Source organism: Palaemon carinicauda, chromosome 10 (genome assembly GCF_036898095.1).
Source record: "Palaemon carinicauda isolate YSFRI2023 chromosome 10, ASM3689809v2, whole genome shotgun sequence".
NCBI lineage: Eukaryota > Metazoa > Arthropoda > Malacostraca > Decapoda > Palaemonidae > Palaemon > Palaemon carinicauda.
In genome coordinates this window covers 103,527,667-103,545,341 of record NC_090734.1, presented here as the reverse complement: position 1 = coordinate 103,545,341, position 17,675 = coordinate 103,527,667, and the positions used below count along the sequence as shown (strand labels likewise).

The 17,675-nt window shown below is 34.9% G+C and overlaps 1 long non-coding RNA gene across 1 annotated transcript; it reads left to right on the top strand.

The window, feature by feature from the left end:
• Nucleotides 1-1,078: 1,078 nt before the first annotated feature.
• LOC137648447 (uncharacterized) lies at nt 1,079-1,883 on the top strand. Its single transcript, XR_011045616.1, has 3 exons — nt 1,079-1,114; nt 1,452-1,534; nt 1,748-1,883. It is a non-coding gene; the product is annotated as an uncharacterized lncRNA (long non-coding RNA).
• Nucleotides 1,884-17,675: the final 15,792 nt, after the last annotated feature.

The following is a 17,675-nucleotide window of genomic DNA, read 5'->3' as shown; positions in this document are numbered from 1 at the left end:
TTCCTGGGAGAGAGAGAGAGAGAGAGAGAGAGAGAGAGAGAGAGAGAGAGAGAGAGAGAGAGAGAGAGAGAGAGAGATAAGGCGAATATCCTGGCCGGATCCGTTAGGGGGGTGATGGGGGCTTTCGGGAACCAGCTTTGTTCTTTTCTCATCTTTTTCACGATTCTTATTCGGAATTTCCTTCTCTTTCTCTTTCATGGCTGGGTACGAAGTCTTTGTGGGTACAATCCACGATGAATAAATGGGTAATATAGAAAAATAATGTACTGCGAAATATAAGTTGAAATCATGGAATTATTTGTAAGAAAGGAAGTGACAAAGGATGTAATAGAATATTGAAAAGTACGCTGATCTTAGGTATATCAATACGCATTTGCTAAAGAAGAATAAATGGGACTCTTAATTCCAAACATTTTCTTTTTAGATGAAACGAACTTCTCCAGTAGAGTATTGCTTCTTCCTACACTTTAATTTCTCTTTAAGGAAACGCTGTCAATAGAAAATAATTTCCATATTATTATTATCATTACTAGCTAAGCTACAAGCCTAGTTGGAGAAGCAGGATGCTATAAGTCAAGGCACTCCAACAGAGAAAATAGCCCAGTGAGGAAAGGAAACAAAGAAAAATAAAATATTTTATGTTTGAGCAACAACATCAAAATAAATATCTTATCTATAAGCTTTAAAAACTTTAACAAAATAAGAGGAAGAGAAATATGATAGAATGTTGTGCCCAAGCGCACCCTCCAGCAAGAAAACTCAAACCCAAGACAGTGGACGGCCAGGGTACATAGGCTATGGCACTTGCCAAGATTAGAGAACAATGGTCTGATTTTGGATTGTCTTTCTCCTAGATGAGGTGCTTACCATGGCTAGAGTCTCTCCTAGCATTACGAAAAGGTAATCTTAGTGATTGTATCATTATAATTTTATAATGATAATTATTGGTGTTGGTTATGTTGGTTAATATAGTCTGTGCATATTAAAATTCATTTGTTTGCACATGCGCGTTAGAGACTACTGGTGAAGGTTTCCAGGACGGTGGCTGTCTTTGGACATACTGGTTGACGTTTGTGGTGGTGATGGTCACGTGATCAGTTGCTCCTGATATGAGGTGGGTATTACTTGGTTTAGGGGTTAGTGTGACCTAATATGTACGATTATTTATATTGTTGATGAATACTTTTCAGTACGATTGTACTCATTGTCAAAGTGATTACGAGGTATCAAATTATGCATAAATTGTGGGATTTTAACTGGTGTTCAATAAAGTTGTCTTGTTACTAAGATTTGCAGCAGGCGGCGTGTTGGTATAACTCGGTAATTTGTGTTATGATGTTTAAACGATGCACTGTTATATTTTACTATTTGTGTGTTGGGACTGTGCTATATCATATTATGAATTGGTTGCTATGTGTGTGTAGTATTTGAAGTTTTGTAAATATGTGCAGTTAAATAAAAGGACGGAAGCACCGTTCGAGAAGTTAATTGGTTGGGTTTAATGAATTCCCAGGCCGCCGATGTCGTAAATGATGTAAGTGCTAAATTGTATTAATTCGCTTGTGATGCTAAGAGTATATTTATATCTATATTTAAATAACGGAATTGAATTTATTACTAGCTGCTAATATTTGAACAAATTTTGTTACCACTGGACATGTATAGAATTTTAAATGATTCTGTATAAATGGTGGAATTTTGGGATTGAACATTGATGTATTGGCTGAAACAAGTTTTTGTATTTTAGGTTGAATCCTGTTCTAATAAAAGACTTGATGCAACAACGTGTTTGGTGACCTGGAGAAACAGTGATGTTAGGATTATGAGGACAAAGGAAAAAATGTAAAAAATAAGCCAGACTATTCGGTCTGTGTGAGTGCAGGTGAAAGGAAAATGAACCGTAACCAGAGAGAAGGGTGAATTGTACTACTGTCAGACCAGTCAAAAGACCCCATAACTCTCTAGCGATAGTATTTCAACTGGTGACTGGTGCCATGGCCAACTTACTACCTCAAAGAGAAATAAGAGGCATCGACAGTATTTATTCTTCAAATCAAATAAAAATTTATTGATTTCTCTAATAATTCATTATCATTTAAAAATTTTTATGAATTATGAAATAGAGAGAACCTTTTATATGGAAAAATAGCCATATATATATATATATATATATATATATATATATATATATATATATATATATATATATATATATATATATATATATATATATATGTGTGTGTGTGTATATATATATATATATATATATATATATATATATATATATATATATATATATATATATATATATATATATATATATATATATATATATATATATATATATATATATATATATATATATATCTTTTCTTTAAGATTAATAGCATTATATTGGAAATAACTATGCTTATAAAGTTAAAAAATCGATATTTTAGATTTATTAAAGTTAATTGAGAGTTCATGCCAGGTTAAAATAATTCTTTTATCATGAAATGTTAATTACATGTCCAGATGGGTAATTGCTAACGCATATCATACCATAAAATAACAGCAATAAAAGTTTTAAAGGTGTAAAATTACGTTATATCTATTTTATAGAGTAATTTCATCAAGTAAATACAATATCAGATTTTACCATTTCGGAAGATAGAATTTATATCCTAATTTACATCCCGATCAAAGTATTGCAATGAACAATCAAGTGCTTACTTAACATGTCGAGTAAGGACAATGATTAAAATAATCATAATAAGCACCAACAACAAGAATAATAATGTAAAAGAAAAAAATAATAGTTGCAGTTCTTATCAATATACAAATTTTATGTTTGTGTAACAAAAATACCTTAGCGGGTAATTTACCACAAACTTATCTTTCTTAAGATTTCATGCTAAATAAACAAATTGCAGATAGTGTGGTAATAATGCGAGAAACGAAGGCAAAATAAAAAAGTCAAAGACCTCTGGCAACACTGACTCTTGGCAATGAAACGGTATAATATGCAAACGTGGGTAATTAGCGAGGAACTGCATTCAAAAGACTAAGTGAAGAAGGTGCTGGGGAGTATTCGTTGCCTGTGAGAGATGAATGAATGAGTTCGTATAATAATAAAATGAAATTCCAGTTGCGCCATCTACCCCACAGCTTGTTTTTATTCTTACCTCAGACACAGGGAACGCATCCGTGAGGGAGAGGGGGGGGGGGGTTCCTTACGCCGCCAGATAAAGCATCTCTGCTTGATAATCAGCCTTGAGAGATGTGACGCATTTATGTCGAGACCAATTGAGGAAGATTTTTGCCTGGTTTATATTTCATAGAACATTCCTTAAATGCTTTAATTTTTCCTGAGCTCACCAGGGATTCTGATTTTCCTTTTGTTCGTGTTGTCTAATATTTCTTAATAAAGTTTTTTATTGGAACAACTCTTGTGGATATCATATAAAGAACGCTTCTTCTCGTGTTAAAGACACCGATTTGAAATAATACACGAAGTAAACTTTGAGAACATCAGCAGGTGCAGAAAAAATACATTGAATAATTATTAAAAAAAAATCTATCTTAGTTATGTGGTCTTTTGACTGGCCAGACAGTGGTACATTGGACCCCTGTTTCCGGTTACGCCTCATTTTTTCTTTGCCTATACATATACTGAATAGACTGGCCTATTCTTCCCCCATGTTCCTCTATCCTCATACACCTGACAACACTGAGGTTACCAAACTGTTACCCAGCAAACACACCACGTTATTTTCCCGTTGCCTTATAGTGAAAATAAGGCGAATGTTAATTTCTATATAAGGCCCAAGTGGTATTCACGGTGAGAAAATCCTCCGTCTTACAAAGTAATTGGGTGTTGCCTTTGGTATGAATGCTAATGACTAAGGTAACCCATGATGCAAAACCATACTAAATACATTACAATTATTGCACTACTCTGTGATTGTTGAACGTACCTATCTCTTTGCTATAACGTCTTTTTTCACTGTCGACATACGGTTTCTTAGACAAAAATTACCAAATAAGAGATCTTCCTGCAAAAGGCATCCAGCTTGCAAAGATATTGACTTGTGTTATATGATGAATTCAAGTGTTTTTTTTTTTGTGATGCAATTACAGAGCATTATTGAATGCTATACCATTTTTATATTACTCTTTGATTCTTGAACGTAAGTATTACGTTCTTATACCGTCTTATTTTACCATCTACTTGTGTTTTTTTAGGCAAAAATTACCTAATAAGAGAACCTGAGAACCTCCTGCAAAAGTCATCCACCTTACAAAGCTATTGACTTTTGCTTATATAATAAAAGCAAATGCTTTATTTAATGATAATGCTGAACCTTACTGAATGCAATGTAATTTTTGCATTAGTCTGTTTTTGTTGAACGTAACTATTACGTTTCTATAACATCTTATTTCACAATCAACTTCTAATTTCTTAGGTAAAAATTACCGACTAAGAGAATCTCCAGCAAGAGTAATGCACCGTACAAAGTTTCTGACTTTTGTTTATTTTATGAATGTAAATTCTTTGTATAGTTATAATACAAAGGCTTAATTTTTTTTGTATTACTCTCTCGTTGATGAACAAAACTATCACGTTGCTATAACGTTTATTTTCACTATGAATCGGAAGAAAACCGATAAGAAAAAATGCACATGTTGAGGGGGGTTCTTCCTTATCAATGAAACAATTGAGCGAAAAACCTGTAAAAATGGTAATCTATTCACAAAATAATATTATTATGACCAACCAGAAACAACCAAATGTTTAGTATTATTTTTTCTTAAGCTTTTTTATCAATATTACCGACAAATGAAAAATTCTACATGGATCTCCTTTTGTCTACGAGTGAACCTAAAATGAATATTTGAATATGATCATGATAGAGTTTGGTTTAAAGACTCTCTGAACAAGTATTTTCCATACAGGTGCTGTTGCAAAGGTTACGCATCAACTCTTGAACAAGCGAACTAAATTCAATAGAAAATAGAGTTGGATATAAAAAGGTGATGCTTTTTTACAACATCATAACATCAGATGACCAACGACTACTTAAGGGGGTAGTGGAAGATTAAATAAGAGAACCATATGAGGAGTGTTGGGGAAAAAGGATAATAGAAATATGCAATAAGTATGATTAAAATTGGAGAAGTAACCAAGTGTAAAAAGTAAAAACTAAAAAAAGAAATAAAAAATGGTAAATATATGATACTCTAATTTCTAGCCAAATACATGAACCATATATTTTTCACGCTCGCTATCTTTTGTTTTAGGCATTTCTGACCATAATCATTGGGGCAAACCACCCGCTTATGAGTTTTTGGACCCCCCTAATATGAAAAAAAATCTGGGGACCCCAGTGGGAAACCCTGTATTTTGGGGGAGCGAAAATGTCATAACCGAGTGATTTTTAGCAATAATAGCAATAACAATGATCAGAAATGCAGAATAAGCACAAGATAACCAGTTGGAAAAATATATGGTTCATTATAGGTAGTATGTTAGCCTGGTCACCAGCCACCCGCTTAGATACTACCACTAGAGATTCATGGGGTCTTTTGACTTCCCAGACAGTACTACAATAGATAATTTTCTTTGGTTACGGCTCATTTTCCTTTTGCCTACACACACAAAAACACACACACACACACACACACGCCGAATAGTCTGGTCTATTCTTTACATATTTCCCTCGACCTCATATACCTTACATCACTGAGATTACCAAAAAAAAAAAATTTCTTACTGCACTGTAATTGTTCAGCGGCCACTTTCCTCTTTGTAAGGGTAGAAGAGTTTCTTAAGCTATAGTAAGCAGGTCTTCTAGGAGAAGGACACTCCAAAATGAAACCATTGTTCTCCAATCTTGGGTTGTGCCATAGTCTTTATACCATGGTCTTCCACTGTCTTGGGTTAAAGTCCTCTTGCTTGAAGGTACCCTTGGGCATACTATTCTATCTTAATTCTCTTCTTTTTGTTCTGTTAAAGTTTTTATAGTTTATATAGAAGATAATTATTTTAATGATTTTTTTTTGCTTTATTTTTCTTCATTTCCTTTCCTTACTGAGCTATTTTCGCTGTTGGAACCCCTGGGCTCAGAGCATCCTGCTTTTCCAACTAGGGTTGTAGCTTAGCAAATAATAATAATAATAATAATAATAATAATAATAATAATAATAATAATAATAATAATAATAATAATAATAATAATATAATTAAGTGGCAAAGAACAAACAAAATGTGATTATTTAAAACTTTCGAGATTTGTGAAAGGGTACAAAACCTAACAAACCCACCTAACCTAAGCTAATAGTTCCCAGGTCGCAACCCACAGTCGGGTGGGGGAATGCACCCGGAACCTCCTACCCAGGTCACAACCCCAAGCAGGGGAGCAAGCCCCTCCACCCACTTCCAGGTCACTAAGCTCCCCCGGACACAAACCTTCCCAGGTCACAACCGCCGGCCGGTCCCTGCCTTCCTAGAATACAAACTAAACGTAAATCATGAATAAATCCTTAAATTATGATAAAGTAAATCACAAATAATTCCTTACGTTATGATTGACTAGGCACGTTCCCTTTTTATTTATTTATTTATTTCTTTTTTTTTTTCTTTTTTGCTGTTCAATAGAAAATTGAGGTATTATTTCGATGTAATTCTTCAATTTCTTAAGCTTAACAATATCTTTAAACTGAACAGAGAGCATTTCCATCATAATCAATTGCCGATATAAATTAAATTACACTAAATTTTGAAATAGTTTGATGTACTTCCCTTAATTTCCCTCTTGGAGTCCTCTTTACATGATGGTCATTAAGCTGGAAAAAAAATGACTTTTGTAAAACGATATCCGGGAACTTATGAAGAAGTACTTGTAAGGTGTTATTAATTTTAAAAAAAATGCTAGACAGATACACCATTGTAAATGCACAGAATACTAAAATGGCCAATAAGTCCCCTTCAGTCTCTCAGATGTAAACATACTTCACACTTTAATCGACCAATATGCAATTTATTATGCCACAGCTCAAATTAAACATACATATTTACATATACCAGGGTACTTCCCACAATTTTGGGGGGTAGCCGACATCAAACAAATTAAACAGAAAAGGGAACCTCTCCTCTTTACGTTCCTCCCAGCCTGACAAGAGACTCAACCAAGTTCGGCTGGTACTGCTAGGGGTGCCACAGCCCACCCTCCCCCGTTATCCACCACAGATGAAGCTTCATACGGAATCCCCTACTGCTGCTACCTCCGCGGTCATCCAAGGCACCAGAGGAAGCAGCAGGGCCTACCGGAACTGCGTCACAATCGCTCGCCATTCATTCCTATTTCTAGCATGCTCTCTTGCCTCTCTCACATCTATCCTCCTATCACCCAGAGCTTCTTTCACCCCATCCATCCACCCAAATCTTGCCCTTCCTCTTATATCTCTCCCATCAACTCTTGCATTCATCCCCTTCTTTAGCAGACATCCATTTTCCATTCTCTCAACATGGCCAAACCACCTCAACACATTCATATCCACTCCAGCTGCTAACTCATTTCTTACACGCGTTCTCACCTTCACTATTTCGAGATACACCAGCCATACTCCTTAGACATTTCATCTCAAACACATTCAGTTTCTGTCTCTCTGATACTTTCATTACCCACAACGCCGATCCATACTTCACAGTTGGCACAATCACTTTCTCATTCAAGCCCTACCCTCTATTTTTTACCACTCTGTTAACTGCCACCAACACTTTGCATCCTTCATTCACTCTCTGACGTACATCTTCTTCCACTCCACAGTTTGCTGCAACTAAAGACCATAATTATTAAAGCGGATCCATTTCCTCAAGTAACTCTCCATTCAACATGACATTCAACCTCGCACCACCTTCCCTTCTCGTACATCTCATAACCTTACTCTTACCCACATTAACTCCCAACTTCCTTCTTTCACACACCATTCCAGATTCTGTCACTAATCGGCCAAGCTTCTCTTCCACGTCTGCAACCAGTAGAGTATCTTCCGCAAACAACAACTGATATACCTACCATTCATGGTCATTCTCGTCTACCAGTTTCAATCCTCATCCAAGCTCTCGAGCATTCACCTCTCTCACCACTACATGAATATACAAGTTAAACAATTACAGTGACATCCCACATCCCTGTTTCAGCCCCACTCTCACCGGGAACCAACCGCTCTCTTCATTTCCTCTAAAAAAACACGCTTTTCTACCTTTGTAGAAACTTTTCACTGCTTGCAACAACCCTCCATCAACTCCATATAACCTCATCCCATTCCATATTGCTTACATATCAACTCTATCATATGCTTTCTCCAGATCTATGAACGCAACATACACCTCCTTACCTTTTGCTAAATATTTGTTGCATATCTGCCTAACTGTAAAAATCTGATTCATACAACCCCTACTTCTTATAAAAAACACCCTGTGCTTCTAAGATTGTATTCTCTGTTTTATCCTCAATCCTATTAATCAGTACTCTACAATACACTTTTCTCACCACACTCAATCAACTAATACCCCTTGAAGTACAACACTCATGCACATCTCCCTTACCCTTATATAGTGGGACAATACACGCACAAACCCAATCTACTGGTACCAATGATAACACAAAACACATATTAAACAATCTCACCAACTATTCACGTACAGTCACACACCTTTCCTTCAACATCTCAGCTCTCACACAATCCACACCAGATGCTTTTCCTACTCTCGTTTCATCTAGTGCTCTCCTCACTTCATATCTTGTAATCTCTCTCTCATTCTCATCTCCCATCACCGGCACCTCATCACCTGCAACAGCAATTATATCCGCCTCCGTATTATCCTCAACATTCAGTAAACTTTCAAAATATTCCGCCCACCTTTTCCTTGCCTCCTCTCCTTTCAACAACCTTCCATTTCCATCTTTCACATTCTCTGCAATTCTTGAACCAGGCCTCCTTACTTTCTTCACTTCTTTCCAAAACTTCTTATTCTCTTTTTATGAATGACCCAATCCCTGACCCCACCTCAGGTCAGCTACCCCCTTTGCCTCAGTTACCTTTCGTTTTACTTCTACCTTTTTCTCTCTATATTTTTAATACTTCTCTACACTATCACTCTGCAGCCATTCTTCAAAAGCACTCTTTCTCTCTTCCACTTTTACCTTCACTCCTTCATTTCACCATTCACTGCCCTTCCTCATGCTACCTCCAACAAACTTCTTGCCATACACATAACTTGTAATCCAAACAAAATTTTCTTTTGCTAACCTTCACTCCTCCTCTAAATTACCAGTTTCTCTTACTTTCACTTCCTCATATGTCATTTTCAACCTTTCTTGATATTTACTTTTTACCCCCGGTTTTATTAGCTCTTCAACCCTCACTAGCTCCCTTTTACATCCACCTTCTCTATTCCCCCACTCTTTTGCTACTACAATTTTTCCTTCCACCAAAAAATTATCAGACATACAGTTAGCTATACCCTTAAACACGTGCACATCTTTCAATCTTCCAAACATTCTTATAGTTATCAACCCATAATCCGTTAACGCCCTTTCTACCACTCTTCCATTTGCCACTTTTACCCATGTATACTTGTCCTTATCTTTCTTTTTGAAAAAGCTAGAACTTATTACCATATCTTGCTCAACACACATATCTACCAGTCTCTCACCACTCTCATTTTCACCTGGTACGCCATACTTCCCGATGACACCTTCTACCTCTCCAGCGCCCACTCTAGCATTCAAATCACCCATGACAACTACATAATTCCTTCTACCCAGTCCTTCTACACACCTAGTTAATTCATTCCAGAACTCATTCCGCTCTTCTTCACCTTTCTCGTAACCTGGCCCATATGCACTGACAAAAGCCCAGCATTCCCTACCCAACCTAACCCTTACCCACATTAACCTAGAAGATATCTCCTTCCATTCCACTACTTTATCTGTCAGCCATTCACTCAGCAATAAAGCCACACCTTCTCCTGCTCTTCCTTTTTCAATCCCAGACACTCTACCAGACATTTCAACAAACATCACTTCACCTTTCCCTTTTATATTTGTCTTACACAAAGCCAATATATGCATCCTTCTATTCATAAACATACTTCCAATCTCACATCTTTTACTCTCTATCGTACTACATCCACGCACATTCAAACACCACAAAACTAGAGTGGTGGGAGTTGTCACTCTCCCCCCAGCTCCACCTCTTTGATGTCTCAGAGGATTATAATACAGGAGAGGGGGGTTGCAGCACCCTCGTCTTGTCCCTTTTAGTCGCCTCTTACAACACGCAGGGATACGCTGGCGATATTCTAATTGTTTTTATGCCCCTGCGGCCACAAGGGCATAAGTTCCCTCTTGGAGACCTCTTTACGTGATGGTCATTAAGTTGGGAAAAAAAATGGCTGTTGTAAAACAATATCCAGAAACTTATGAAGAAGTACTTGTAAGGTGTTAATTTGTTTAAAAAAAAAAGTTAGACAGATACCTCCTTGTAAATGGTCAAAAATCTAGTATGCGCAATAGGTCCCCTTCAGTCACATTTTAATCGACTGATACGCAAGTTATTATGCCCCAGCCCACATTAAACATATTGGAGAAAAATACCAAACAAGCCAGCACTCGTCCATTTCGTATAGCGAATTCCAGTTTCGGTAGTAATTAAAGTATCATACATTTACCTAAAAAGTAAAGTGGCAAATGAAATTGAAAGAAAAATAAAAGGAAAAAAGCAGAGATGGCTAAACTGAGGTTTTTGAATAGCAATGGCAGAAGTGACTACATAGGAAAACTTAAAACCAATGAGTCAGTAATGGTTATGAAAACAAGGTTAAATATGATAGAATTAAAGGAAAATTATAGAAACAGGACATGTTGTGTTGTGTAGGGAGGCAGAGGATACTACTGAGAATTTGTTTAACTGTAATGAGTTAAGAAAGTTTAGAAATATTAACATATAAAAATAGGGAATTCAGAAACCCCAACGAAAGAGGTTACCCGGTATATTACAAAGGCCCATAAAGTTAGAGGTAAAAGTACGCAAGCTGTGCTCTCTGGGCAGGAAGTAACTAATGATGATAAGTTTTTTGCAGATTGCAGAGCTTTGCACGTACTACGTTTCTTCTAGTAGTGTGCCCACAATCACAGTGTTTTGGAGAGTCAGAGAGAGCCACTAGGAACCTGTAACCTGGAACTATCCTGACCATGTCTCCGCTAAGGTGCGTTACCGGGAAACTTTTCCTGGAGGAAATAATGTATTTATTTAGAGTTGTTTATTATTATTGCAAATTATTTTTCTGCAAAGTGTTGTACATAATTTACTAAATTATATATCACTTACGTTTAAAGATAGAAGAAAACAGAAGTAACATCGTATGTGAAGCGATGCCATAGGTGTGGCCATGCTTAGTATTCTTATTTTTTATAGTTCTATGATCACTTTGCATATGTCTACTATAGAATAACTATATGGAAGGACTACCAGGCTCTGGCTGTGTAACACTTGCATGGATGGGTATATAGTAAGATCAAGGATAGAAAATATGGTAATAGTATAATCAATGGTGACAAGAAACTATATTGAATTTAAAGCATTAAGATTGATGTATAGGTATTAGTTTACTGTAGTACAGTATTTCAAATGAAAGCAAACAAGAATTGTTTATGGTGTATTTAAAGTTACTTTGACCAATTTAGGTGGAAATACTTCCGGGGAGAAATAATTATTTTTAGAATTAAAGATGTTTTAAAAATTTAGAAGTAACTACTGATAAACCACATTTCAAAAGGTAAATAAATACAATGGCACCAACTATTCTAAGAATTGCCACCTAATCTAACCTAGGACCTGCATCCTTTCCTACTTATTTACCTGAGAGCCCCCAAAACCCCCCTTAGGCTGCTGCATTCATAGCTTATCCTAAGACAGAGTATCAGAGGCTTTGTATATCAGCAGCCACATCGACCTGCATGCATTAAAATGGACATTAACTAAACTAAACTTTACCCCATAACCTAACCTACGATCCATATTGTTGCCTACTTCATTAACAGGGGGTTAACGACCCCTTGCGACCCTCCGTACGCTGCCGTATTCTCAGTCGGTTGGCATAATATATACAGGTGGCCGCTCTTAAGCCTACACCCCTAAGTCTTAACCCTTTGTTCGATTACCAAATGACTTCATTCCTGAAACTAGGTTTTTCAGATGAATTTGCTAATTTAACACGTTCATAAAACCTGGAACATAAGTATTTCAGATGTCCTAAAAATATTCCATCCATATACCATCCATATACCAAGGCACTTCCCCCAATTTTGGGGGGGTAGCCGACATCAACAAAGAAACAAAACAAAAAGGGGACTACTCTCTACGTTCATCCAGCCTAACCAGGGACTCAGCCAAGTTCAGCTGGTACTGCTAGGGTGCCACAGCCCAACCTCCCTCAATTCCACCACAGATGATGCTTCATACTGCTGAATCCCCTACTGCTGTTACCTCCGCGGACATCTAAGGCACCGGAGGAAGCAGCAGGGCCTACCGGAACTGCGTCACAATCGCTCGCCATTCATTCCTATTTCTAGCACGTTCTCTTGCCTCTCTCACATCTATCCTCCTATCACCCAGAGCTTTCTTCACACCATCCATCCACCCAAACCTTGGCCTTTCTCTTGTAGTTCTCCCATCAACTCTTGCATTCATCACCTTCTTTAGCAGTCAGCCATTTTCCATTCTCTCTACATTGCCAAACCACCTCAACACATTCATATCCACTCTAGCCGGTAACTCATTTCTTACACCCGTTCTCACCCTCACCAATTCGTTCCTAACCCTATCTACTCGAGATACACCAGCCATACTCCTTAGACACTTCATCTCAAACACATTCAATTTCTGTCTCTCCATCACTTTCATTCCCCACAACTCCGATCCATACATCATAGTTGGTACAATCACTTTCTCATATAGAACTCTCTTTACATTCATGCCCAACCCTCTATTTTTTACTACTCCCTTAACTGCCCCCAACACTTTGCATCCTTCATTCACTCTCTGACGTACATCTGCTTCCACTCTACCATTTGCTGCAACAACAGACCCCAAGTACTTAAACTGATCCACCTCCTCAAGTAACTCTCCATTCAACATGACATTTAACCTTGCACCACCTTCCCTTCTCGTACATCTCATAACCTTACTCTTACCCACATTAACTCTCAACTTCCTTTTCTGACACACCCTTCCAAATTCTGTCACTAGTCGGTCAAGCTTCTCTTCTGTGTCTGCTACCAGTACAGTATCATCTGCAAACAACAACTGATTTACCTCCCAATCATGATCATTTTCGTCTACCAGTTTCAATCCTCGTCCGAGCACTCGAGCATTCACCTCTCTCACCACTCCATCAACATACAAGTTAAACAACCACGGCGACATCACACATCCCTGTCTCAGCTCCACTCTCACCGGAAACCAATCGCTCACTTCATTTCCTATTTTAACACATGCTTTACTACCTTTGTAGAAACTTTTCACTGCTTACAACAACCTTCCACCAACTCCATATAACCTCATCACATTCAACATTGCTTCCCTATCAACTCTATCATGTGGTTTCTCCAGATCCATAAACGCAACACACACCTCCTTACCTTTTGCTAAATATTTCTCGCATATCTGCCTAACTGTAAAAATCTGATTCATACAACCCCTACTTCTTATAAGGCGAAGATTCGCATGAAATTGTCACTCCTTTTTGGAATGGATGAAGACTTTTACTTCCAATTACCTTCATTGATTTTACTGTCTGTGTCATGCATTTGATAATCTTATTCTGACTTTCTAAGTCCAACCCATAGGCATTTTTAGACATCTTTGAGTCATACGGACCTTGCTTCTTTGATACCGATAAACATAACAAAAGTAGCCATTTACAATATCTACTCCACTTCAAAACCAAAGATATATAAATGCATTGCCAAATGTTTGTCAAAATGAGTAATTGGATCGAGTGTTTATGCGTTTATTAAAAAAATACCGATATATTGTTAGTTTTAATATCTATAATCTAATACATATTGTTTACCAACAATGTATTTCACTTTTCAACCTTGCCTTATGATAGACGTAATGATAATGTTGGAATTGATCATTCCTTTAATCATCGTTGGGTTTTTTGGCATTGGCTCTCCAAGCAATTCATATTTCAGGTTTCTTTCAAATGCATCAGGTTCAAAATTTAAACTACTCATGATTGCATTATCAGGGTTGAAAGGGTCCTTCCTTTTACATGAATTTATCCACAGCTTTCTAGTTTCCACGTGCTTGGGAAAGCTGTGAAGAGTTACTCCTTCATCTCTTTTATCTTTACTAGAAGAATACCCATACACAGCACAGCAACGAAGCATTTAAACCAATAGTAATTAAAACAATTACTCTGCAAATGGGACTCAACAAATAGTTAATTGGCAAGCAGAAGAGCTTCACACTGAATAGCTTCCTTGTGGACTAACTGTAGAAACTGGAAAACAAAGGCTGGTAAATCAGAGCATGGTACGGTGTGACGTCATTAATCTCCCAATGGGTGGTCTGCGCAGTAGATGACAAATTTTGGATCGCTGATGGGTAGACCTTGTATTCTATAGACCTTGGCAGGAGCTACCCGTGACTTGAGTTCTGACCGAGCTGAAGTTAGAAAATATTGTCGTGGTAAAGGTAAAATATAATATTATCCAAAATTATAAAATAACTTCATATTATGGTATATCGGATCATATTAAAGAACATCTTCCCCATAAGAAAAAACGATTGGACTGGTAATAAGATATATATATATATATATATATATATATATATATATATATATATATATATATATATATATATATATATATATATATATATATATATCTATATATATATATATATATATATATATATATATATATATATATATATATATATATATATATATATATATATATATATATATATATATATATATATATATATATATATATATAGATATAGATATATATATATATATATATATATATATATATATATATATATATATATATATATATATAGATATAGATATATATATATATATATATATATATATATATATATATATATATATATATATATATATATATATATATATATATATATATATATATATATATTAGTGTGCTACTGTTATTAACACACATTGAGTGTGTTGTTTGAGATGTTGAGTCTTGAAATAAAGTCAAGCATGTTAACTTTAAAATGGTTTATTCTCTAAAAACAATAGTGTTAACATCTCCATCACAGGAGTATAGCTGGTTTGGTCGAATGACCAATTCAGGTGAAGTATAGATAAGAACTTCCTAAAATATCGATATCAAAGATATCGTATATTTAGTTGTCTCAGCATTTAAACACAATATTTATGCATTTGTTTTAATGCTTCAAAAAAAATGTTACATTGCTGAGAGATGCAAAATACATCCTGTTATGATTTTGTCTGACTACAGCAAATCTCACGCTAGCTTCTTCTTCCACAATGACCTATTATGTCATGTGTTTTAAACATGTAATAACTAACTATTACATTAGCTCGGCCAGCTATCTCAATTTTTTCTTTTTTTAAATTTAACAACACGTCAAAATATGTTTACTAGGAGAGTGACTGGATATATGTATCATTCTTTGTTTAACTTTAGCCATAAGCAGATGAGGACGAATGTCCAAAAAGGCACATTAAAAAAATAATAATAACAATTATGCATATGAAAAGATATTTCCAAAGCAAAGAAAAAAAATCCATGATAAATAAAGATCACATATATGGTACATTGCTAGCAAATGATTATATGGTACCCCCCCCCCCAAAAAAAAAATATTGATATACATATGATTCGGAAACTTGTTAAAGAATAATTGTTACCTTTGTCAGAAACATAGATTAACACAATACGGTATTTAATAAAAATATTTGTTACCTTGGTAAAGATTTAATTTTAGTGCACAAACACGAATTCCTGGTACGTACACATACCATGGTTTCGTACACACACACACACACACACACACACACAGACACACACACACCTATATATATATATATATATATATATATATATATATATATATATATATATATATATATATATGTATATATATATATATATATATATATATATATATATATATATATATATATATATATATATATATATATATATATATATATATATATATATATATATATATATATATATATATATATATATATATATATTAGTGTGTTACTGTTATTAACACACATTGAGTATGTGGTGTTTGAGATGTTGAGTCTTGAATTAAAGTCCAGCATTGTAACTTTAAAATGGTTTATTCTCTAAAAACAACTGTATTAAACATCTCCAACAAAGGAGTGTAGCTGGCTTGGTCGGATGACCAATTCCGGTGAAGTATAGATATGAGCTGCCTAAATTATCGATATCACAGATATCGTATGCTTAGTTGTCTCAGCATTTAAACACAATATGTAAACTTTACATTCGTCTAGGAAGACACCTGCATCCGGTGACAACACAATCTTTCACACGGTATGCATTTGTGTTGATGCTTCAGAAAAATGTTACATTGCTGAGGGATGCAAAATACATCCTGTTATGATTTTATCTGACTACAGCAAATCTCACACTAGCATCTTCATCCACAATGACATATTACATCATATGTTTTAAACATGTAATAAATAACTATTACATTAGCTTGGCCAGCTATCTCAATTTTTTTCTTTTTTAATTAACAACATGCTAAAATATGTTTGCTAGGTGTGACTGGACATATGTATTATTCTTTGTTTAACTTTAGCCATAAGCAAATGAGGACGAATGTCCAAATAGGCACATAAAAAAAATAATAACAATAATGCATATGAAAAGATATTACCAAAGCAAAGAAAAAAATTCATGATAAATGCAAATCACAGATATGGTACATTACTAGCAAATGATTATATGGTACCTAAGATAATACTGATATACATATGATTCGGTAACTTGTTAAAGAATAATTGTTACCTTTGTCTGCAATATAAATTAACATAATACGGTAATTAATAAAAATATTTGTTACCTTGGTAAAGATTCAATTTTAGTGCACAAACACGAATTCCTGGTACGTACACGTACCAGAGTTTCGTACATATATTTATATATATATATATATATATATATATATATATATATATATATATATATATATATATATATATATATATATATATATATATATATATATATATATATATATATATATATATATATATATATATATATATATATATATATATAGGACTGATATATTTTATTAGATGCCAATAGATTCTGTTATTTTTATTTTTTTTCTCTTTTCTTTTAACATTCCGGCTTATATATTTTATTGAATGCCTTGAGAAAAAAATGATTTATTTTTTTAAATATTTTTTAAATGTATTTTTAACAATGCAAATGTTCTATAATTTCTTCAATTACATATTAACAGTTTACTAACTGCTTTTCGTACACAGGCTATTTCCAGACCAATTAACTCCTTTAGCGAATGAGGTGGCCACTTCAAACGGCTTTAAACTGAATTAAATA